General features: G+C 41.8%; 1 long non-coding RNA gene across 24 annotated transcripts in view; it reads right to left on the bottom strand.

Annotated features, from left to right (window-relative positions):
* Positions 1 to 25,285, bottom strand: part of LOC114020757 — a 139,369-nt gene that overhangs the window by 30,469 nt on the left and 83,615 nt on the right. For 16 of the 24 annotated variants that reach the window (XR_005225795.2, XR_006291349.1, XR_006291339.1 and 13 more), the window contains one exon: positions 18,218 to 18,483. The exons of 7 other annotated variants lie outside the window; for them this stretch is intronic. This is a non-coding gene — a long non-coding RNA (uncharacterized LOC114020757). Of the gene's footprint in view, positions 1 to 18,217; positions 18,484 to 18,681; positions 19,436 to 25,285 lie in introns of those variants that run through there. One more of the 24 variants, XR_005225799.2, reaches the window with a different exon arrangement.

Below are 25,285 nucleotides of genomic sequence, written 5' to 3'. Positions count from 1 at the left end.
CTATTCCAACCCCCTCCTCCTTGGCCTTCCCAAAACCTTCATTCAAAATGCTGAGGTTGTGATACTCTTACAGACCTTTTGATCTGTCCACATCTCCTCCACTGGCTTCCTTCCCACCACTGCATCAAATTTGATTTTCCTATCTTCACTTTTAAGGGCCTTCACAACTCCTCTCTTCCTTACTTATCTGTTCTTGTATTTTTTGAGTGACTACATTCTCCCTCTACTCCACGAATGATGCCAGCCTTGATCGCCCATTCTTCTGCTTCCCCCACAAGAGCCTTTGCACCTTCTTACACATTGCATCTTATGCCTGGAATGCTCTCCCCAATTACAGCAGGCATTGAAAGAGAGGCAGGGTGACCCAGCAGACAGGACACTCCAGAAACCAGGGTTCAAGTCTTGGCTCTGCCATTGACAGGCCACTTTACCTCTCTAGGCCTCTATTTCTTCTCCCACCTTTTTTCTATCTTGTCTAGTTAGAGATTAAAAATCTCTGGGGCATGGATTGTCTCTTATCATGTGTTTGTACAGTGACTGCCACAATGGGGTCCCAATCTTGGTGGGGTGCTATTGTAATCCACATAAATACATAGATAAATAAAGCTGTCAGCACCTTTTCAGAGCTTTGTTTGTATCTTTATACTTGCTAAAACCTAACAATACAGGGCACAGGCTCAAGCAATATAAGCTACTTAACACAACCCATTTCTGGTATTAAATGGTATTTTATTTGCTGTTTGATTGGAATGACCTGATTTATAGCACATCTCAGATGAATGTCTTCATGTCATTTTTACCATGGCTCTCTGACTGTGCAGCACAGAGTCATCATCACTAGATCGATGCAGACTGGAATAGGGTAATAAAAAGAGTAGTGGTAACACAGTTTCTTCCTCTCTCCTAATATTTAATAACCCTTTTCTTTCAGAGACAAGCTCCAGTACACTTGCATGGCAAATGACATCATTGCCCTGTAAAATACCATATTATAGGTTGTAGAATACTATTTTTCTGACACCAACTGAAGGAATTAATAGGAAACCCACCACCCCATCTCCCACATTTACTCTTATTCAGTGGTGTTAAGGGCACTTAATAGTTTCCAGAAAATGCTTGTCTCATTGCAGGATTGGGCCCTAAGCTGTAGCAAAGTCAAACATATCAATGCCCTTAATATGACCTTCAAAGGAAAAATAAAATTGGTCTTATGCCATTGTTTGCTTCTTTATATGTGCAAAGGAAGCCTATTTAACTCCAGTGCCTTATACACATTTGGGAGAAATGGTTTCTTTGTTCAAGGTTCAACTCTCCCATACTTTTGTTTATAATGTAATTGCTCATAACTTATACCTCCCCCAAATCCTTTTCCCCCTCCCCCCAAAAAAAGGGCAGCAGAAGAACCTGGGAACATCAAACCTGTGATCCCTGATATCTCTAAGATTAAAAGTATCAGAAAAAAAATCCGCTCTTCTTCATAAGTCACAAGGAAACAAACCCATTTTTTTAAAAAAAAAATCCATTGCAAAAGCCTACTACTTATAAATCTACTGAGCACTAATTCCATTGACCCTTGCTATTACCCACTTAAAGAATTCTTCCCTTTTCGATTTGTATTTGTACATAAAGTTTGGCCAACAACATTTCATGCCATGGCTTATTAAACTTTTAAAATATGCTAAATTTCCTCTTTCTTCCTGTCTATTTTTTTTCCACCAAAGCCTTCCGGATATTTGTTAGAAGTCCAAGACTGTTAACAATGAAGTAAGCGGATATGTCCGCCCACATGCACAGCCTTGTGGTCAGTCCTACATATTCATTCTGGTCATTTACTACAAGGGCTTATATCCTAAATTCCCGGTATCCAGTGCTTAATTTGTGCCGGGGCTTGCCAGGGCTGAGCCCTGGCACTTCTAGGCTTAGCAGTTCATAGCCCCGGCACCTCTGGGCTTGGCACATCAATTATGAAAGTAAAAACATTGTTTGAGTGCAGACACCTGATTGCTTGAGCCCCGGCATCTCTTTCACGTCAAATTAAGCACTGCCTGTATCCCAGTCTCCTGATTAACTGGAGTGTTTGATTATAGTGGCACTCCGAATATTTTGTTAAACACAGGTTATGAAATGTGCAAAGAACAGAAAAGGAAAAGGACTTTGGTCTATAATAAAAGGAGTAACAAGAAATGATTAGAAACTAAAAAGATCAGGGGATGGAGATTAGAACATTTGCTTACAGATTTTTCTTCATCTTGAACACTGAACACAGTCAGTCTGTCTGGCCTTACATACCTCTCAGTTACCTTCTGATTTCTTATATACTGAACCAGGCTACATGATCTCACAAGAGAGAACTTCATGCATCTCTTAGAAATAGGCCCTGGATCTTGGTGACCTGATTTAGAGATGTGCTGAGCTCCCACAAATTTCACAAAGCACATCGGAGGTGCAAGTTCTCAGCAGCTTTGAAAATCAGGCCATCAAAGTTGCTCAGCCACTGGGACTAATGAATCTTGGATCAAGCCTTCAAAATGGATAAAACTGAACTGTGGCCACTAAGTGCTGTCCCACGGCTTGAATTCATTAGAACAATTGGAAACATTTTGGCAAAGTGCATAGAAACGATCATTCCAGATAACACTGCACCTTTCCAAGATGATGGCTGAACAGAGTGTGATATTGGCCCACTATTTAAATACTGCTGCTGCCTCTGCAAATATAGCTTATTTGGTAGAATGGGAGTGTTTGTTTTACATGCTTTGCTGGTGTAGATCCCCATCCCTAATATCAGTGCCTACTTCCTGTCAGCTAGAATTCTTGCTAATATTCATCTGACAAACCCTTTCTATCCTCTCTGAGGCGTGAGAAAGTGTGGTCAGTCTCATTTGTGCCTAACATTTCTGGATATGAAAAAAGAGAATGTACAAATTCAATCAGTTCTTTATGGAGATTAACTTCTTCTGTTTATAAATGAAACCAGAACATTCACTTGGGAGTTCGTTTGCTAGTATATATTTGAGAAAAACTTTGGATGAGCATAAGGTTAACTGCATCAAATCAGGGATTCTCTCCTTCAACCCATAGTCAACATTATACTCTAGAGTCCCTATTAAATGGAGTGTTTCTGGGAAAAGAAACCTGATTCTCCGCCACCTTGCACCTCGTTTGGTCACCTAGGGCGAGATTTTCAAAAGGACTGAGCACTCACCATTAGTGCCCGACTTTCAGGCTCATGGGAGCTCCTGAGTGCTGAGATTTTTTGGAAATCTGCCCTTTATACCCATGCAACATGAGTGCAAAGCAGAGCTGGCCAGGGCGAAGGAGATGGGGATGAGAATATGCCACACCTTTTGACAGGATGTAACAGCATGCCCACTCCCCCAGGAAGACATTCTGCCAGTCTGAGCATTGTCCCATATTAGGGGCTCCGTGCAGTTTGAACAGCCGAACCCTTTAGGGGTATGTCTACACTTCAAGCTGAGGGCGTGATTCCCAGCTCCAGGAGAAATACTCGCGCTAGAGCAGATTGAGCTAGTGCGCTAAAAATAACATGCACCCATGGCAGTGAGAAGGGGGGCAGTGGCTAGCTGCCCCAAGGACGTGCCCATGGTCTTGAACAGGTATGTACTCAGGGCAGCTAGCCCATCCCACAGCTCACATTGCGTGGCCTGCATTCTATTTTTAGCATGCCAGTGTGAGTACTTCTCCTTAAACTGGGAATTGCCCAGCTCCAAGTGTAGACTCAGCCTATGAATGAAATGTGTCTTTTACTGCCAGTCAAAAAGAATTTTGGCACAGCCTAATTATACTGCAGGTGGAGCCCTTTCCCTCCCCCCGCAACTGGTGGGGACTCAGAGAGACGCAGCATGTCTCAACGGATGGGGCACTTGACTAGGAGTCAAGATCACTGGGTTTTACTCCTGACTCAGCCACATGACTTCTTGTGACTTTAGACAAGTCACTTCACCTCTCAGTGCCTCAGTTTCCCCTCCCGCCTTCTGTCTGTTTAGACCGGGCTGGGCAAACTTTTTGGCCCGAGGGCCACATCGGGCTTGCAAACACTATATGGAGGAACGGGTAGGGAAGGCTGTGCCTCCCCAAACAGCCTGGCCCTCGCCCCCTCCCACTTCCTCCCCCCCGACAGTCCCCCAGAACCTCCAACCCATCCAACCACCCCCCTGCTCCCTGTCCCCTGACTGCCCCGACCCCTATCCACATCCCCACCCCCTGGCAGGCCCCCCGGGACTCCCACGCCTATCCTGTCCCCCTGTTCCCCGTTCCCTGACCTCCCCCCTAGAACCTCTGCCCCATCCAACTGCCCCCTGCTCCCTGTCCCCTGACTGCCCCCCAGGACTCCCCGCTCCCTTACCATGCTAGAGCCAGCCACTCAGCAGTGCTGCCCGGCAGGAGCCACACCGCCGCGCTGTCCGGCGTGCTGGTAGCACCTTGAGTTGAGGCTGCGGGGTGGGGGGACAGCAGGGGAGGGGCCGGGGAATAGCCTCCCCAGCCGGGAGCTCAGGGTCTGGGCAGGATGGTCCCCCAGGCCAGATGTAGCCTGTGGGCTGTAGTTTGCCCACCTCTGGTTTAGACAACAAGCTCTTTGGGGCAGGACCTGTCTCTTATTATGTGTATGTACAGTGCCTAAACACAATGGGCTGAAACCTCTACATGCTTCTGTAATGCAAATAATAAAATAATAAATGTGGTCATTGTGCTGCCCACTTTACTTATAATCTTAGACTTCTATCAATTCTGTTTCCTCTAAGATTTTACCAACGAACAACAAAAATTCAAACTCCTTCACCAGTCACAGCCCCAGGCTATATCTCAGAATTCATCTTCTTTTGTTTCCACCCTGCCACCTCCGCTCTGAAATGACACCCTCTACACCAACCTTGATTCTCCTTCCCGAGGGGAGACTTTTTCAGTTCCCGGCCCCAAAAATCTCCCTACTGCAGCATCACCATATCTGGCAAGACCTGACAGTGGAAATGCAGCGCATAATGGAAATAGCAAGATGATTTGTTAGGAAGTGCAGATGACTAAACTAAGTGATCACTTGATTTTATTTAAGTAACCCTGCCCTACCCATTTCCTCACTTGTAGATTATAAATTTAACCTAGCTTGTCAACTCTCCACATCAGTCTCTCTCTGTATTATGTAAAATGGCTAGCACACTTTTGAACTCTGTACCAATTATAATAGAAAAATTATGGAGTCAAGATTGGAGGGCAAGTAAGACGACACCAATCAGCATAGAAAAGTTGTAACTATTTAAAACACAGGGTCCAATCTTGCTCCCAGTGAAGTCAGTGAGAAAATTGTTTGTGGTGCAGGATTAGGGCCACAAGATAGAGATAATTTCTCAGATATTTTCCATTGCCTAATAGTTACCATGAATCAGGGAGCTCCATGGTTAAACCTAGGGTGGGGTGTGACACCCTGTACCCCATGTTGACCACTTTTATAAAATTATGATACCTTTTGTACAAAGTATGCCTTGTGGGGTATCTCATGAAAACTCAATCTTCTGAGCATAATTGTCCTGTTAAAATGCATGTAACAACATAGTGTGTAAAGCGATGAGATTTTACTGTATGATATTACTGAAGTATGGTATGATTCTGGGGAACTCCCACAGACTAGTTCCTCGGAGACAACAAAGGACTGACCACACCCAGCCAGGTATTAAGAAACTATCAGTTGCTTAAGAGGCCATTCTCCAGCAGGTGAGAAGGTATAAACAAGAAATTTACCTTTCATTACAGAGATGGTTCAAACCTCACATACACAAGAGACTGCTTGTTGCTTGCATCCCAACGGGGGTGCTGTGTGTGTGTGTGTGTGTGTGTGTAATCCTCAAAGAGGGAAGAAGGGTAAAGAATGAGAGACAATAGCCTGTGCCTCACCACTCCTCCTCCCATCTCTCTGCTCATGACATCCAGGAATACCCGAAGGACACTGAACTGCGGGAGAGGTCCCTGGCTGGAAGGAGACCCAGCCTGTGAAGTTTACGGCAGCTTATGGTGAGACAAACATTCTGGTTTTACTTTGCTTGTCAAGTTAGGTATTAACTTGTGTATCTTTTATTTTCTTTGCAACCAATTTTGACTTTTATGCATTATCACTCGTAATCACTTAAAAATCTATCTTTCTGTAGTTAATAAACTTGTTTTATCTAATCCAGTGTGTGTTCAGATTGAAGTGTTTGGGAAACTCCACTTGAGACAACAAGGCTGGCGCATAATCATTTTCCTTTGACAAAATGACAGACTTTCTATGAGCTCATACTGTCCAGGTGGGTATGGGGCAGTACAAGACACACATTTCTGGGGAACGAGGCTGGGACTGAGAATTTGCACGTGTTACCTTGTATGTAATTCATGAGTGGCTGGGAGAGCATTCATGTATTCAGTTGGGAGTGATCTGACATGCTAGTGGCTGTGTATGAGCAGGACTGGGAGCAATGGCAGCTCACAGCAAAGCAGTGTGAAAGGCACCCCAGGCTGCAGAGTTGAGGGGACACAGCTCTTTCAGCAGACCAGAGTGTACCCTGGGGAATGACAAACCAGTATTCACTCCTTCCTAGTTACAAAATTGTCAGTTATCTGCTTCTGAGCCATTACAATGAATCTTCCTAAAAGTTTGGAAAATCATCTAATTCTGCTTAACAATAGGAGCCTGATCCTCAGCTGGTGTAAATTGACCTAGGCTGATCTACACCAGATGAGGATCTGGTCCTAATTGTTGGCAGATGATCAATAACAAAAAAGAATTTGTGAATGTCTTTTCAAATACAATTTGTGAATTAACTTTACTGGTATTCACACAGCCCCTTTAATTCACTTTCTGAAAACGGTCAGAATAGTGGACTTTTTTCTGCAAGAATACAAGAGGCAAAAGAGTTGTAGATGCTTCTGCAAAATAGTATTCACATGATCACAACCTAGATATTATGTGTAATTTATCTGTACTGTGACATGCCGAGTACCCTTTGGGTGCTGCAAAATAATAAACCATAGTATGTGGTTTCTTATGCAATATTAATTTGCACATGGTGATCATTCTGTCTCGTTTATGGTGTACAGTAAAACACCTCTAGCGTAATATAAAGTCACACACATAACAAGGAAAACAAGAACTGAAAACAACATGTATATGCAATGTGGCCGAGTTCATGTTGTGGCAGAAACTTAAACTTTAAAATTTCCTAAGTTCTATTTGCTTGATATCTCATATTTCACCCTGCATTAGCAGTCAGAGTTTTTGTTTGGCTGATTTAAGTATTTGTTTGTTTTTCTTTTATTTATTTTCACTCAATGTCCTTAAAACAAAAGAAAGGGGGAAAGTCACCTTTAAGAGCTTAATTAACTCTTAAATCTTAATTGAAGTTTAATGGTACATTACGACCAAGTTTTGTGGTACCTTATATAGGTTCTTAGCGCTAAAGCACGTACCGTGAACCCAGCATTTTAAGGCTTTTCAGATTTACGCTGCTTTAAAACACAAAGTGTTCTGCTGCGCCGGAACCAACATTTATTTTTATACATCACACTTTTGTAACTTCAGACATACACAAATGTTCTTCCAGCTTGGATTGTTTTCCCTTCCTCCCTGAGGACTCTATTGAGCAATTGCCTTATAGCCTGTTCTCATATATGAGTATGCACATATCAATGGCTTTAGCTGGGTTTTATATAACTAGCAGCAGAATTTGCCTTGGACAATTTGAAGTTTTTATCTTCAGCTACTTTTAAGTCACAGAAGTACAACTGCAACAGACGGGAAAGGTGTATTCCTTTCTCCACCAAAGCACAGAATCAAAAATGGATTACACTGGTTGGACTCAGACTTCCCAAAAACTGATTCTTTGAGCTGTGACCAAACACAGAACATTTCAATCCAAAAAAAAGATAATTTTGCCTTAAATACGTATAAATAAAAACTTATAAGCAACTGAAAAATGGGTGAATGAAAACCACCTCTCAACATTCACCAAAGCGTTTCCTGCTACAAACTCTAGGATATTATTATACTTTCTTCCCAAGAGAGGACTTTTCAGTGTGTAGAAGAAAGCAGCAGGTATACAAAGCTCAACCCAGGAAATACAGAAGTGATGCTGGTAGGAAGGGAGAATGTCAATTTCTTCACAGTCTATCTTAATCTCCCTAGTGATCAAGGGTACCGGTTCCACAATAGATCAAGATGGTGCAAAGACTCCGGGTCTTGCTAGACTCCTCATTAATCCTAGAAATGGAGACTGGAAATCTTGGTGAGAAACTTTTCTACAACCTTTGTCCTGCCAGGAGGCTTCACCCACTCTCTCAGCTAAGGACCGAACCACAATTATTCACATTTTCACCACCACCAGGCTGAAATGCTGGTATTTAGTTAACCACTTTACCCTACACAGTCCCCCAAGATCACCATGCTCCATACGGATGATGCAGCTTCCAACAGATTCCAGACAGATTCCAACAATCCCACAATGTAAACATCCTCAGGGGTGGGACACCAGCTGCGGTAGTCCTTTCTAGAAGAAATCTAGCTGATCCTCAGGTGAAAAACGCTGGTAGAATTCATGTAAAACAGCCTGGTACAGTTAGCGTAGAACAACCTTCCCTGTTAACAAGCATTGATGCTGCTGAGAAAGGTTTAAGTGGGTTCTGCTGAACCATTGAGGAAGGTGAGTTGTTACCTCATCTAAATAAAAGTGGTCCTCTTGAAGAGGGGATGTGGGCTGAGCAGCAGACAAGCTTGGCAAGATTTGAGCTGATCTTTGTATTTTCTTACAATGGTTGTGTTTATTAATAAAGCCAAACCTCAGGAAGGGGGCAAGTTTGAACTTTTTGTACTTTGTATCTGCATAGCAAAGATGGGAAAGATGCCTACTCAGACACACCTTTGCCCTTTTCCCCCACAACTCATGCTCTTAACCAATGAGCCCAAAAAACCCCACAACCCCTATGCCTATGTGGAACAGAGAGAGAAAACAACTTTTTTTTATTATGGGCTTTGGTGCTCTCTCGTTTTGTGCAGCAGTGACAGGCATTATAGAAAAACCTTAGCTATAAAGGTAGATGGGAAGAGAGAGATTTAAGAGTGGTAAAAAATGAATGTTTGTAAAAGCATTGGATAGAACAGTTTGGAAAGTTTCTGTGATTTTTCCAGAGTCTATGTGAGACTTGCTCTGAAATATGCCCTGTCAACAGAACCTGTATGACCTGGGACCTACCTAGAGAGCTGCATCCCTGGGCATGTCTGCCTTTTACACCCTCTCTTGTATATAACTACCAATTTACAATACTTCAGCTCAGAATGTAACTGTTATCTACTTACTCTTCAATTATAGTGACATTTTATTGTGTTGTATATAACACATCATATGATTCATAATGAGTCACCCAGAGAAAGGTCAGGTGAATGCTTCTGATATTGCAATAACCTTGAATACACAAAACTTTCTCACAGATTAAATAAATAAAAGGTACTCTTTAACCTTTGCCCTTTGGACTGATCAAGCAAGGATAACTTTTAAATTCCCAACCAATACTTTCCTCAAGTTAATATTTAAAGAGACATTTGAGGTGAGTGTATGCAGGAATTTTAACTTTGCACAAGAGAACAGCTTTTCATAAGCATGTATCAGTGAAATACAGGACAGGGGAATTTTCATTAAAATACTGAGACAACGTGCCTCCATTCTGACCCAGTAGTGATAGACCCCTGGCCCACACAAACCTATAGAGGGGAAGCAGGAAGCTTCCTCAGTTCTCTATTCCTCACTATCGGGTGCAGAAGGTGATCCGGGGCTTTAGGAACAGAGGTCTTGGTGCCAGAGGTGAGAAGATTTGGTGATAGAAGGGAAGCTCTGCCAACCATTGTGGCTGGCACTACAAGGAGTCATCCATTCCTGGCCTCCTCCAAAACCTTTGCTGGCACTGGAGAAACAGCTTTTCACCTCCTTACTGGCTGGGAGTGACCTGTTTGCATGCTTCTGGCTTGTGGGAAGAATATATTGCTATCATGCAGATTGCAGGGGCTCAAGTGGTTTACAAAGCCAGCTGTCTAGTGAACATAATACACCTACTTTTCTAGAAGCCAGGGAGCTTCTTCTCTGTCCTCCACACCAACTGGTAGAGAGCAAGTGTCTATGGCCATTTGCTGTTTACTCTGATGGTGTAAATTGGAATACCTGCGGCTTTGGAAATATGCTGTTTTAATGTGTTCACTTCCTCCCCTCTTCTTGGCATCTATATCTGTGGGCATATAGTGAGAATTCTTCCCTAAAGCCCTTGGTTTTTAAAACATGATCTCCTTTTTTGCACTTGAAAATAATTATTACCTGCCCAAATAAGGACATGTAGAGGTCTCCCTAACTGATTGTGCACACAAAGACAGTACTAAGACCCCTGCCTGTCCTTATTTGCACCCTACCAGTAACTCCAAAATTCCAAGATCAAAGGCTGAATTAACTCTCCTGTAAAAATCAGGGCCTTGATATTTAAATATGATCAATTATATTATCTTTGTTTCCTTGTTAAATTACAGAAAAAAGACTAAGACCCACCACAGCTTTTCCAAAAATTCAAATAAAATAATATAAACAACACCAATAAAACAAGTTAAGAATTCTTCAGGTGATGATCATAAAAGCACTGAAACTCCTGATAAGCAAAGAGCTGATTTTCTTTGGGTCTTGAGTTCTGGCTTTTGGCAGGTAAAATTTCCCCTTTACACAAGATGAAATACAGAAATCATCAGTTACCTTAGTAACCCAATGAAAACAAGTAAATGTGTCTATCCAAGGGCTGACTAATCTACCCATAAATCATTATAAAGTTTATGGGAAAGATTGGAGTGAGGGGAAACAGAATTGCCATTATGTGGCTTCTCTGACAAGGGATCTGTACCTATTTGTCTCTAAAAAATGGCCTAAATGCAAATAATAGTGGACTGAAAAGCTTGACACAGGCTCTGAGAGATTCCCACAGTTTGCCTCCACAGGCTCATGAGCTGTGCCTGTTTGATGCTGGAGCACTATGTACTCCTAGTCTAAAATGTGTAAAAGTCACTTTGCTGAAGCCAGTTTCAGGAACTGACACTAGAATAACTGCCTGTCGTTTAAACAGCCTGTTCTCCGCGCATGAGTAGCCATTTGGGATGTGGCTGATAAATTGTATTTTTATAGACATACCATATTTGTCTTTAGTGTCATTTGTTATTTATTTAACATTGTGGGTTTACACAGCACTTTATAATAGGTAGAATATGTGGAACTGAGAGCAGAGACCTGCCCTGGAGTCTGTACCTGCAATGTGCTGAGTTCCTTGAGTAGTGTAGAATTCGCTAAACTTCCACCGTAACCAGTTCTGAGCACTTGGCAGGATCAGGCTCCTGGAGGAGAATAGGTCTCAGTACAAACTCTATTCTCAGGTTCATCATGTGGCTTTTGGACACACCCAGGGAGATTTAGATTTGTAAGTGAAAACATTGTCTTGGCAGCTTGGAGCAGACATAGTTCAGTTCCCACAGACCATATGCAGTTCAAAGGGGAACGATACTCAGGCTTTTTGAAATTACAAGAGCTCAGAAGTGCCTATCAGCATGAATAAATTCTGAAATGGACTAAATAGAATCTTGCATTCATGGTGTTCTTAAATTTCATCCTTTCTTAATATGAACAATGAAACCCACCATAAATCCATTGGCTTGCATTTTCCATGATAAGTGCTCAACCTACTGCAGACCAACTTCGGTTTCTATTACCAAAAATACTTCTATGTCAGGTCGGCCAGTCAAAAAGTGCATTCAGCTGAACTGACTGGTCCTTCATGAACTGTTAGCCTCCTCCTCACCCTGGTAAGTCTCAGTAGTCGCATGGGCTCAAACCAGAACTCTGACTACCCCCAGGCCTAGACAGCGTTTGAATCCAGAGCATGTGTGGATGATTATTTGTCACTGTGTTCTACTAATTTGTATATGATCCTGTTATTCTGTATTCGCTTCAGCATGACCTAATGTGAAGTTCCCAGATGCAGAGAGGTAACTATCCTATAAGGCAGCAATTCTCATCAGGTGTCAGGGCACCCTGGGGGGCTGCGAGCCATTTTCAGGGGGTCCATCAAAATAAACCATAGAGCAGGGCCAGTGTTAGACGCACTGGGGCCCAGGGCAGAAAGCCGAATCCCAAACCCCGCTGCTTGGGGCTGAAGCCGAAGCCCGAGCCCCTCCTCCCCAGGCTGAAGGCAAAGCCCGAGCAACTTAGCTTTGCAGAGCCCCCTGTGGTGTGAGGTCCTGGGCAGTTGCTTGGCGTGCTACCCCCTAACCCCAGCCCTGGCTTTTAATCAACTGAAAAACAGTTGTCATGGCACGGGTGGGCTGTGGAATTTTTATAGCATGTTGGGGGGGGGGGGCTCAGAAAGGAAAAAGTTGAGAACCCCCACCATAACATGTCCTGATTGAGTTAAACTACACCAGTGTTGTGGGGACGAGCGTGCCTGGAAAAACCCTGAGCCTGGAAAAACCCTCCTGGTGAAGATTATAATGTATCTTTATTTGGAAACAGCTCTCAGTGCATGATCTCAATATATTCTTCAAATATGGCTGGGGAGGAGAAACAGGACCATTGGATCCAGGCCCAGTAATCTAAGTATGCCTGCAGGGAGGCAGTGGAAGGAGAAAAACAAGGGCCTGATTCTCGACTGCCTTTCACATCTGTGAGGTCATGTGCACCTGGGCAAAGTGGGTATAAAAGCATTTGGTAGGATTTTACACCCACTTTGCACGGGGTGCGTAGGCAGTGAAAAATCAGACTCAAAAGCAGAGGGGGAAGATTAGGTGTTCAGGAAGGGAAGGAAAGCAGCAGGTGCATGTCTGTCCTCAGGAGGAGTCTGGGAAGACGAGTCTGCTTAGACTTTACTTTGCCATTTTGATGTGTGTCTTTGTCCTTCTATTGGCTTTTTCCTGAGGTTTTCTGAATGGCTCAAGGAATCAAAAGAGCTCCTATACTGGAAAGGAATGCAACATGAGCCAACAACATGCTTCCCTTCTGGCACAGCGGAGTGGAATTCCCCCCTCCCCTTGATTCCGGAACTATACAAATAATGATAAACTCATAAAATAATACTTTCTATAGCATCTTCCATGCAAGGAGCTCAAAGCACTTTGCAAATAAACAAACCTCACTACACCAAATGAGGTAAATAAGAATTACTATCTCATTTCACAGATGGAAAACTGAGGTACTGGGAGAATTTCAAGGTCGCACTGGAAATCTGTGACACAGCCGGGACTAAAACACAGGTCTCCTGAGTCCAAGCTGTGTGACCTGACCACAAGAGCACCTTTCCTTCTGCTAATAAAAGGCACATCACATGCACAGCTGAGCTTCACAGACAGGAAAAGTCTCCTGTCTATACTCATGTGAATAAGCATTCTTCACTCTGCTCTGTTCTTTCAGACAAGGTGTTTGGAAAGTGTTTTTAAAAACAGCCTGACATCCATTTTCTTCATATTCTAACCTTCCGTTTAAAGCAAAAGGTATCTAATCATTTTGCCGTGATACTGACCTAGGGTGACCTGATAGCAAGTATGAAAAATCGGGAGGGGGGTGAAGGGGGAGGGGGAATAGGAGCCTATATAAGAAAAAGACCCAAAAATCGGGAATGTCCCTATAAAATTGGGACATCTGGTCACCCTATACTGAACCATCAGGTGCATCACACAGTAAGAAGGGCCAGTTAGAACAACATTAACTTGGAGTGAGGATCAGAACATTAAAAGTGTAATTTAATGGATGGCCAACAGGGGGAGAGGCAGCCCAATTAGTCAACTTCCAAAGAAAGAGCAGAAAGCTAAAACAATTTAAATGCAGCGGTTAGATCGTTGAGAGTTGGTGGTGAACAAGCAGTGCAGGATTGGGCTCATTAACCCATTAGCTGATTCTACTTTGAACTGCAGTTCTTACACAATAACTGCAACACTTTTAAAGCCTAGTACATTTCAAAGCTCAAATTCAGGCCTCTCTCACTTAAAGGAATGTGCCCACCACCTTCACCTACTCCCAGTCTCCCTATATGGTTTTTCACAGTACCTTACTGAAAAACACAAAATGCACAGATGCTCACGTTCCATTGTTCACAGATTAGCTGGGGCATTGGGAGACCTTAGCATGTTTTAATGCCTACCCTACGCATTCCTAATTCCCTGCTCACTCTCAGCCTAATTGTGTTGGAATAAAGGGACTTGTATGAGAGATGAAGGAAATTGACTATAATTTTCAAAAGCACCCAAGTGATTTAGGCGTCTAAATCCCATTGACTTTCAATTAGACTTAGGTTCCTAAATTCTTGCTATTTTTGAAAATGGGATTTAGAGGCAGATTTTCAAAAGATATTTAGATGGGCACCTATGGGGCTTTAAGAAGCAACTAGACATCTAACTCCCATTGATTTCAGTGGAAGTTAGATGACTAAACTGCCTAGGTGCTTTTGAAAGTCTCACTAGGCACCTATCTAAATACCTTTGAAAATCTGGGCCTAGTCTTCTAAGTCTTTTGAAAAATGTATTCATTTATATTATTAACCTTCAGAGAAGACCCTTACAGGCAACCTGCTAATTTAAATTGAGGATTATTGTAAAATTAATCTTAACATTTATTTGAGGTTATTGGACAGAACAGAAAAATGGGACATAGGTTTAAGTTAAGAGGAAGTGTAAGAATCCAGGAGGTATTACTTCCTGGCGAGTGTGGTGAATGGGTAGAATGATTTTTCAGTCAAGGAGGTGGGTTATGTGTCTACGCAAAAACTGGGTTCCTGGATGTAATTTAACAAATTAAAGGATTATTAGATACTTTTGTTGTAGGAAATAGCTGACTCCTATTATGAAGGGCAAGGAGAGGTATAAGATTTTGCATTTCATCAGAGAATCTCAAATAACTTTAGAAACATTCGTGAATTCTGCTTCCCAAAACTCCTATAAGTCAGGGAACAAATAGGTTTTGTGACTTGCCCAAAGTCAGACGGGAAACCTGTGGTTAAGCAAAGAACAGAACCCAACTATTACCCCTGGACCCAGACTCTACAGCAGTTGTTCTCCACCAGGTGTATGCGTACCCCTGGGTGTACATAGAGGTGTTCCAGGGGGGTACATCAACTCATCTAGATATTTGCTTAGTTTCACAACAGGGCTACATATAAAGCACTAGCAAAGTCAGTACAAACTAAAATATCACACAGACAATGACTTGTTTATACTGCTCTACGTACTGTACACTGAAAGGTAAGTGCCAGATTTATATTCCAGTTGCTTTTATAATTATATGGTAAAAATGAGAAAGGCAGCAATTTTTCAGTAATAGTGTGGCTGTGACACTTTTGTATTTTTATGTCTGATTTTGTAAGCAAGTAGTTTTGAAGTGACGTGAAACTTGGGGTACACAAGACAAATCAGACTCCTGAAAGGAGTACAGTCTGGAAAGGTTGAGAGCCACTGCTCTGCAGAATATGTTGGGGACTATATAAAGAGTATATGTCTGGGCACAACTTGTGGACACAATCTGCTTATTCTATGTAGCCTTGGTAGTGGATTTTCTGAGTCATTGGACAGACACTGATGCAGGGTTATAGTGCCACTGGAGACTGGACTTTCCTGAAATGGCATCCTAAACCCAATCCCCGAACTGCTGATGAATGGAGGTTAGTGTTATAAATATAAGAATATTCAAGGACAGTGGACAAGCCTAATAGATTTTGGCATTCCAGTTCAGTTTGGACATTCACCCCCAAATCTGCATGCTTCTCCAAAGGCTGTCTGAACAATATGAAACCCTTAAATTTACAAATTCACAGATTATAAAGCTTGAAGGGACAATTGTGATAATCTAGTCTGATCTCTTGTACAACATAAGCCATAGGACTTCCCTAAGCATATCTTCCTTTTAAAAATAGCCTGTAATGGAGAATCCATCACAATGGTAAATTGTTTCCGTTGTTAATTACCCTGACTGTTAAAAAAAATTAGCCTGTTTCCAGTTTGAATTTGTCTAGCTTCAACTTTGAGTCATCGGATTTTGTTATACTTTTGTCGGTTAGACTCAAGAGCCCATTACGAAATTTCAGTTCCCCATGCAGGTACTTATAGATTATAATTAAGGCTACGTTTTAGTCACTGGTATTTTTAGTAAAAGTCATGGACAGGTCATGGGCAGTAAACAAAAATTCATGGGCAGTAAAAAAAAAAAAAAAAAAAATGACCTGTTCATGACTTTTACTATATACCCCTAACTAAAACTTGGGCGGGCGTCCGCAGGTGCTCTGGGGGGCATGGCCCAGGATCCTGGCTGGTACTGTGGGGGAATGGGTGGCAGGGGCTCCCTACCTGTCTCCACATGTTCCTGCAGCTCCTAGGCAGCGGAAAGGCCAGGGGGCTCGGCGCACTGCTTCTGCCACAAGCGCCAGCTGCGCAGCTCCCATTGGCCAGGAACCACCGCCAATGGGAGCTGCAGGGGTGGGGCCTGTGGGTGCAGGCAGTGCGTGGTGCCCCTTGGCCCCTCCACCTAGGAGGAGCTGCAGGGCCATGCCAGTGGGAGATGGGGAGCCCATCACCCCAAGGTAAGCACACACACACACCCCAACCCCCTGCCCCTAGCCCCCTCCCACACACCCAAACTGCTGCTGCTGGCCCAGGAGCTGCCCAGCTCAGGCAGCCCCTGAGCCAGCACCAGCCACTGCAGTAGTCACAGAAAGTCACGGAAGCTGTGACTTCCGTGACCTCCATGACAGACTCGCAGCCTTAATTATAATAAACTCACTCCATCTTCTTTTTGTTAAATTCAATAGACAGACTCCAGGAACTCAATCACTATAAACCATGTTTTCTAATCCTTTAATCATTCTCATGGCTGTTCTCTGAACCCTCTCCAATTTATTAACATCTTTCTTGAAGTGTGGACACCAGAACTGGACACGGTGTTCCAATAGCAGCCACACCAGTACTAAATACAGAGGTAATATAACCTTTCTACAGAAGAGCCCCTGTGTATGCATCCAGGGATCACATTAGTTCTTTTGGCCACCGCATCGCACTGGAGCTCATGTTCAGCTGATTATTCACCATGGCCCCCAGGCATATTTTTTTCCAGAATCACCACTTCCCAAGATAGAGTTCCCCATCCTGTACATCTGGCCCATGCTTTTTGTTTCTAGATGTATACATTTACATTTGGCCATATTAAAATGCATATTATTTGCTTGCACATTATTTGCTTGCACTCAACTTGCCAAGTGGTCCCTTTCGCTCTGCATCAGTGACCTGTCCTCTTCATTATTTGCCACTGCCCCAAATCTTTGTGTAAGCTGCAGACTTTATCAGTAATTATTATATGGTTTCTTCCAGGTCACTGATAAAAATGTTAAATAGCACAGGACAAAGAACCAATCCCTGAAGCACCCCAGTAAAAACATACACACTCAATGGTGATTTCCCATTTAACATTTTGAGAGTCAGGTAGCCAGTTTTTAAATCTATTTAATGTGTGTCATGTTGTTTTGGTGTCATAGTTTCTTAGTCAAAATGTCATGCAGTACTAAGTCATATGCTTTACATAAGTCTATGTACATAACCTGAGCGCCGTGACCTTCATCAACCAAAATTGTAATTTCATTAAACACAAATATATCGTGTTTGTCTGACAAGATCTATTTTCCATAAACTCATGTTGGTTGGTATTAATTATATTTCCTTCTGTAATTCCTTATTAATCAAGTCCCATATCAGCCACTCTCTTGTTTTGCCCAGGATTGATGTCAGGCTGACATGCTTATAATTACCCAGGTCATCCGGTTTATCCTTTTAAAATATTGGCACAACATGACCTTTCTTCCAATCTTCTAGAACTTCCCCCGTGTTCCAAGAGTAATTGAAAATCAACTTTAATCATCCAGCAAGTTACTCAGCCGGGGTCAGTACATCTCCCAACAAGCTCCCCCATGAGATTTACAGCACCTCTCCCGATCAGAGCTAGCAATGCCACAAGAACAATCTTTCTAGTGGTATTTCAGCAGGTGCGGTCCTGTTTCAAAACTGCAAGTACAAACCACAAGAGACTTTTCAGCGTTGAAACATTTAAGACCTCCAAAAAGATGCTATTCTGAAAATGAGGCATAGATTCTCAGAATGTGGAAGAAGTGTGGAACAAATGCTCGTATTACTCACCAACACAAACAAGCATAGACTGCAATCCTTCATATTGCTGTGCTCACAAAGATCTTAAGTCTGCGTAGAGCCACTTGGACTTCAAAAGGAACAAACTCTGCATGGAATACGGGTCTGTACTGGTGCAGCTATTTACAGAAATACGGCCTTTTATACACATCTGGCAAGTGCCCCTTTTGTTTTAAATAGCTGGGTTTCCATTTCAGACCTGGTAATTTTCTTTGCTCTGTGTGTTGTTTCTGATTGCTTCACCTGGAGACAGTTTTCTGTTGGACACAAGTAGGTAATTAATAAATACTTTTTTAAAAGGATAGAAAAGTTGTAGCTTTGCTGGGAAATCAGTCTGGACAGTTCAACAAGAGATGCAGGAAACTTATTGAAAGCGACCTCAGAGATCTATTCACAACAGTGTATTGAAATAGAAGCTGTTTCTCGGATCCATATCTGCTTATTCGTTATCTCACCTAGTGGTTTTTAACAAGAGCTCACTCCCAGATGCTAGTGGATGATGAAGGTATATTGGTGGAGTAGTATGGTGAATCTTAGCACAGGCAGAAATGGTGTGTGGCAGAAGAATTCATTCCCCTGTGATGTCAATCACGCCCTGTTCACAAAAAACTAACATTCAATAAAGAAAAATATTTAAATGAAAACCAATTGGAGAGTGTGGTGCCTTCGGCTCACAGCAGAGAAGGATTGCTCTAGTATTCTGGTCTTTACGTCAGATCAAATGAAAGGAAGCGAAGAGGAGCACAGCTCCCCCTCCCCTATGCCACCACTGCAAGCTTGGTTCATTGAGCGCAGGAGAGCTCCCCATCGTCTTTGAAATGGGAGGTAGGGAGCTCTCAGTGCACTACCCAATCTACTTTAAGCAATGGTGCCCCCTGGATCCACATGTGGACCTCCCTTCTCTAACAGAAGGTGGACTCAGCCACCTTCTCAGCACGATTCCACAGCCACCTCCACACAGTCAGCTGAGGCCTCTCCAGTCAGCCACCCTAGGCCCTGGGCATGACATGGTGGTGAGTATCATCCCTCACCCAGCTCCAAGGACCTAACCCAGAAAAGGTCAAAGACCCAAGTAATATTTCATTTTCCACCTAGACTTCACCCCTCCCCTCATCTCCAGGGTCCCTGAGCTGCCAGTCGGAGAACACTTCAATCTCTCTGGTCACTCGATTTCTGATCTCAAAGTGACTATCCTTCAACAAAAAGACTTCGAAAACAGACTCCAACGAGAGACTGCTGAATTGGAATTAATTTGCAAATTGGATACAATTAACTTAGGCTTGAATAGAGACTAGGAATGGTTGATTCATTATAAAAAGTAACCTATTTCCCCTTGTTTATTATTTCCTCCCCTCCCCCCACTGTTCCTCAGACGTTCTTGTTAAACGCTGGATTTGTGCTGGAAATGGCCCAACTTGATCATCATACACATTGTAAGGAGAGTGATCACTTTAGATAAGCTATTACCAGCAGAAGAGTGGGGTGGGGGGAGAGAAAATCTTTTGTAGTGATAAACCACCCATTTTTTCATGGTGTGTGTGTATAAAAACATCTTCTGTATTTTCCACAGTATGCATCCGATGAAGTGAGCTGTAGTTCACGAAAGCTTATGCTCAAATAAATTGGTTAGTCTCTAAGGTGCCACAAGTACTCCTTTTCTTTTTGCGAATACAGACTAACACAGCTGTTACTCTGAAGCTTGGAATAAGGTACTCATTTTAAGTAGCAAAGGTGACAGAACTCAGCCCTACGGATTAAAGTATCTGAGGCAGCTGTTGGTGGTTACTTCACTGCATATCAGAGCCATTCACTTGAAATACTTTCAGTATCTGAGAAGCTTTGATGGAATTTAGCATGACTGTGTTGTTGTATTTGAAAAAAAAATCTACTCTGATATTTAATTGTAAAAGAGTAGGAGAGGTGGTTGAACCTGTTTTTCATTATTCACATTGTATGTTACATGAAGTTATCCTACACAGTGAAGAGAGGATAAAATATGTTGCACAATAGTAATGACAATGAGATGTTTTCCACCCATTAACATTCACCTGTCCTTTGGAAATTGAACTCTTAACACTTGCATGAAATATGTGTCCTCTCTTCTTTCACCGCAGTTTATCACCATTGTCATCCCACAATGAAATCGCCTCCAGGATTTTCTCAGGGAAGGCAAAATGCACATCCCTGACATAAGGGCAAACACCCAGCCAAATGTCAAGCCCTTGCTTCAAATCATGGAGGCCCTAGAGCTTCTACAATAAATGATTCTAAGATCTCTTTTTAACATGGGCAGAAAAACTGAAATGACTGAACTATTTTAGTGAAACTTCCCCCCAAAAGTTAACCCTTAGACAAACACTTGGCTTGGAAAATTCAGCTCAAGTAGTTAAAAGTTGGCAGTTATAAGCAATTGAAAACAAGGTCTTATAACGGGAAATGTCAGAAAATATTAACCATAGTCAGTACTACCAACTCTATATCATCTCTGGCTATAGATTAGCTAAGGTCACTGAAATTTGGTTAAAGATAAAGAGTTGCTGCACATCACTTTCTCTTCTGGCTACAGATGCCCTACTTAGCCCATTGGAATGTGGACGACGCTAGACATCATGGAATTGTTCTGCGTTAACATGGTGTTAGAGATCTGATCAACTGAGGTCAATTTTATCATTCTTATTCATTCATCAGGTTCCTGTGGGAAAAGTTATAGCTCTGTCTTGTGAAGTCATTTTTGAAAGGCTTTGGAAATGTCTCTTATTTAGTCTAGAAATGATAAACATCTTTGCTTATTGAATTTATCTGATGATAGGATGCTGTAAAATACAAGACAGGACATCAATTGAAAATGTTAGGCAACATATGATTTGGCACATATTCTATTAAATATATGATCAAAACCAAAAAATTCCCCAGGAGTACAAGTGCATATATCCCTTCAATAGTAGGATAGATCAGTAAAACCAGCACACACATCACCCCAAAACAATCAGCTGTGCTTTAAACCACCTACAAGTTGTCTGGAAGTTAGCATAGTTGAAAATTCCTGTGGTTTTCTTATTTCTTTTGTGTTATCTCACTTAGACATTTTAGATGCTTTATTTTCTTTTTTGGAATACAATGTTCTTTATACATGATCGATGGTTTGCTGTTCCAATCAACAGAACAGAACAGGAAACAAAAGGTTGGTGGGGTGGGTTTTGTTCGGTGGCTGTGTTTTTCGGGAGGGCGGAGGGGTTAGAATGCCTTATAACATTCGTAGAATTTTTGTCCTGGTAACCACAATGTTTTACTTGGCAATACTGAAGTATGAAAAAGATGCTTAGGACGTGACTGTTTATCAATTGGGAAGTTAATAAATCTGATTAAAGATATTTGGAAGACGACTTAGATTTTAAATGCAAGTGACTCCCATTAAAACTATTTCCAAGAGGTTCATAAGGTGAGCAAAACTGATTAAGTACTACTCTGAATATAGTGCAGTTTTAATTAACCAACACTAGCTTAATTTTGGTTGTTCACTTGTAACAATATCTATTCTAGAATTATTCTTATCTACATCTTTATTTGGAAAGAAGTTTGTCTTTTGTAATAAACACTTTTCTGAGATGTGGCTATCCAGCATAGTCCTTGGTCTATGTAGGTACTGCTCCAGCCCCTATCACTTTAGCATCAGAGTGCCTTACAAACCATTCATTAATGTATCTTTATAACATCCTTTTAAGATGGAGGTAACAACACTTGCCTATTTTACAGATGGAGAAACTGAGGAACAAGATTAAGGGACTTGTCCAAGGTTACAAAGAAACTGTGGCAAAGCCAAGAACTTGAACCAGATCACCTATACCCCAGTCCAGTGCTTTCATCACAAGAAAATCATTCCTTTCTGATACAAGTTGGAAATAAAAACCACTCCAGCAAGCAAGTGGACTTTTCAAAAAATTGTATATTATGTGCCTAAGGAAAAATCTTCATGTTCCTGGTCTTTTAAGTCCATTGGTAGGAGGGTAAGCCTGTACGTTTATAAACTCTTTTCATACTTCTCAGAGACATGGTAGACAGAACTCAGGCCTGGTAGCCAAGAAGTCCTCAGTTCTAATTCAGCTCTGTCACTGACTCACTGCATGGCCTTGGACAAATCATTAAAAGTGCCGTTATAGTTAGAAAAGTAGCTATGCAAAAATGGTACCTTTTTACACAAATGACCATAGGGTCTGATCCAAAACCCACTGAAGTAACTTTCCATTGACTTCGATGTGCTTTGGAACATGCCCTTATGCCCCAGTCCTGCAAACACTTATTCATGTGCTTAAATTTATTCACAGTGGGCCTGATCCTGTTTCCATTTACATTAATGACAAAACTTTCATTGACTTCAGTGGGGTAAAATCAAACTCTTAGTAGTCCCATAAAATTCATAGTGCATAGTTAAGCACACGAATAAGTCTTTGCAGGATTGGCGGATTAGTGCATACTCAAAGTTATATCATGTGACTTCAGGAACATATATAATCTTTATTCTGCAGAGTAAAGTCAGCTAAAAGAGAGCTGAATTTCATTCCTCCCTGTGCATTAGCTGTTTACTAAGTTCCAATCAGTTACACCACTGCTAACCCAGTGAATACTGCAGGCACAAACACTACAGAGCATATCATTTGTAGATAACCAGGCTACAAAGTTGAGTGAGGACAGAATTTGGCATGTAGTACATTTATGACAGATTAAGATACACAAGGAAGAAAAAAAAATCCAGCTTTCAGACTCCTCAGCAGAGTTTGCAGGGCTGGCAGTTAGAAAAAAAATTTCTTGTAAACTGAACCAATTTGATAAGGAAATGATTCAAACAGTAAATACAGGGCCCCATCTAAAGTCAGAAAAAAAAATAGTAATCTCACCTTTCAGGAAAATGGTGATGATAATGTGTTCTTACCTACCTCACAGGGATATTGTAAGAATTAACTGAGGTCTGTACAGCACTTTGAAAAGGTTAAGTGCTAAGTATTATTGGTATTGCTCTCAGTGTCTACTCATATTTTCAGAGTGAGACCCATGGTGGTGATTTTTCCATCTTAATAAAGAAAAAGGAGACACACAACTAAAGTGGTGCAAAACTTCAGGAAACCTGAGACTTAACCTCGGTCATTTCTGGTTTTGGGTCGAAACCATGCAAATACTTGATGATTTCATCTTGAAGCCAGGCACACGTGAACAGTTTCAACTACATTTCATTTTAAGTTTTTTGGCTTTGAACAAACCAAAACTCATGCATATGAAACAAAAATCAGAAAGCCCCAACAAACTGAAACTGCCAAGTTCAGTGCAGTTCTACCGACAGCCATAAACAAACCCATAAACGTGCTACTTCATTTTATGCTTTTATTTCCTTTGGAAAATTAAAAATATTAAATCCTGATTTGATTCTACAATAGACTGATAAAATGGTACAGTCCAAAGGTCCATGCTCACTTAGTACCTTTCCAAACTTTTATTTGCAAGATTGGATTCACTGTTATTGCAGGGAAAATTGATTTGCCCTTTTTTTTTTTTTTTTAAAGCTTAGAGTTTAACCAACAACTTGTGCAGTTTTCAGGTTATCTGATACAGGAAATTAAAAAAAAAAAAAAAAAAAGAGGAAATGTATGTATTTACCATTGCCAAAGTTGATAAACTCATGAGATAGTTCTGCAGTTTTCAGTGCAGTGACCATGTTTATTACTTCACGAGGTCCTCCTGAAAACTCTAGTCTGAACTGCATGAGGAATAATTGACAATACACCAGAACCGTGCTAATTCACATTAATCTGCACGCCTAATTCGTGGCAAAAAAAATAAAATAAAATAAGTTGTCTCTTCACAGAAGTTTTACTAGCAGGAGACCTCGCTACAGCACTCTATCACTGATACATCATTACTTTTAACAGTATACTATATATTTACTAGAACATTATGAAGCATTATCAGAAATAATTAAATTGAGTAATTCCTTTTTTATAAGGTAATAACCATATCGCAGAATAGTCCAACTGCAAGACTAAAAACAAATGAATTTTAATCCCAGATACAGTTATTACAGAGTTTAAAAAGAGCACTATAGTTCAATGGGTTATTTGTCTTTACTGCTATAGTCAGACTGTCTGTTATAAATTCCTCTGCTCTGAATGGTTAATGTCCTCAGAACTTCCATCCATATGTCCACCATAAACATGACCAGTTCAGTTTCTGATCCTCTCTGCACTCTGTCACCCCACTTAATTCTAGTCCTTCCAATAGCAACCGGACGCATTTTTGTTCCCGTGGGGAAGGTTATTCTCCTCTGCCCCTCCTATTAGGAGAAATTTTTTTTATTTAATTCAGGGTCAGTGTCGGAGAATTGAGGCTGCTGTATTTGATATTGGGCATTAGCTGGAGTGACAGAGTGGGAAGCTGGTCAGAAATTGAGGTGACTATATTTCTTGCAAGCATTTTGTCTTCTGGATGCAGTAGTTAGAGGGCAAAGTCCGAATAATCAATATGTAGTTATTGAGACATAACCAAACAGTGATTATGCAACTCCCTGTATTCTGATTGTCTAGTGACCCAGTCAGAGTACAGAGATTTGTATTCTGTACAGTTTGTTAAGAATTACCTGCAGTCCTATAAAGCCCCTCAGTCAGAGTTTAGGGAAGTGCACAACTGAGAAACAAACGCACAGCTATCGATCAGCAATTGTACAGTATCCTTATGCTTCTACTGGCCGAGACAATTCACCACCAATGGAATTAAAAGTAAGATGCAGTTGCCAAAATATGTCTAGCTCATGACTGTGGCAGGGCAGGGGTATAAACCCCTTGGATACCCTGCTAAAGGGGGTGGCTCCTCTCCTGCTTCCCGGCAGAGTGGCCAGGAGCAGGGGCCCAGACACTCAGCAAGGAGCTCAGCTTCAGACCGTAACCAGGGCAGGCTCAGGGGAATCAGCTGAGCCAGGTGGAGCCAGCTGGGCTGGTGCCTGGGAGGAGATATAAGCCTGGGAAAGGCTCAGTGAGGAGGCTAGCGAGGGGAGAAGACAGGGGGACTGCAGCTCTG

Source organism: Chelonia mydas, chromosome 5, assembly GCF_015237465.2.
Source record: "Chelonia mydas isolate rCheMyd1 chromosome 5, rCheMyd1.pri.v2, whole genome shotgun sequence".
Lineage (NCBI taxonomy): Eukaryota > Metazoa > Chordata > Testudines > Cheloniidae > Chelonia > Chelonia mydas.
Note: the sequence above shows the minus strand (reverse complement) of the source record. Positions and strands in the feature narration are given on the sequence as shown.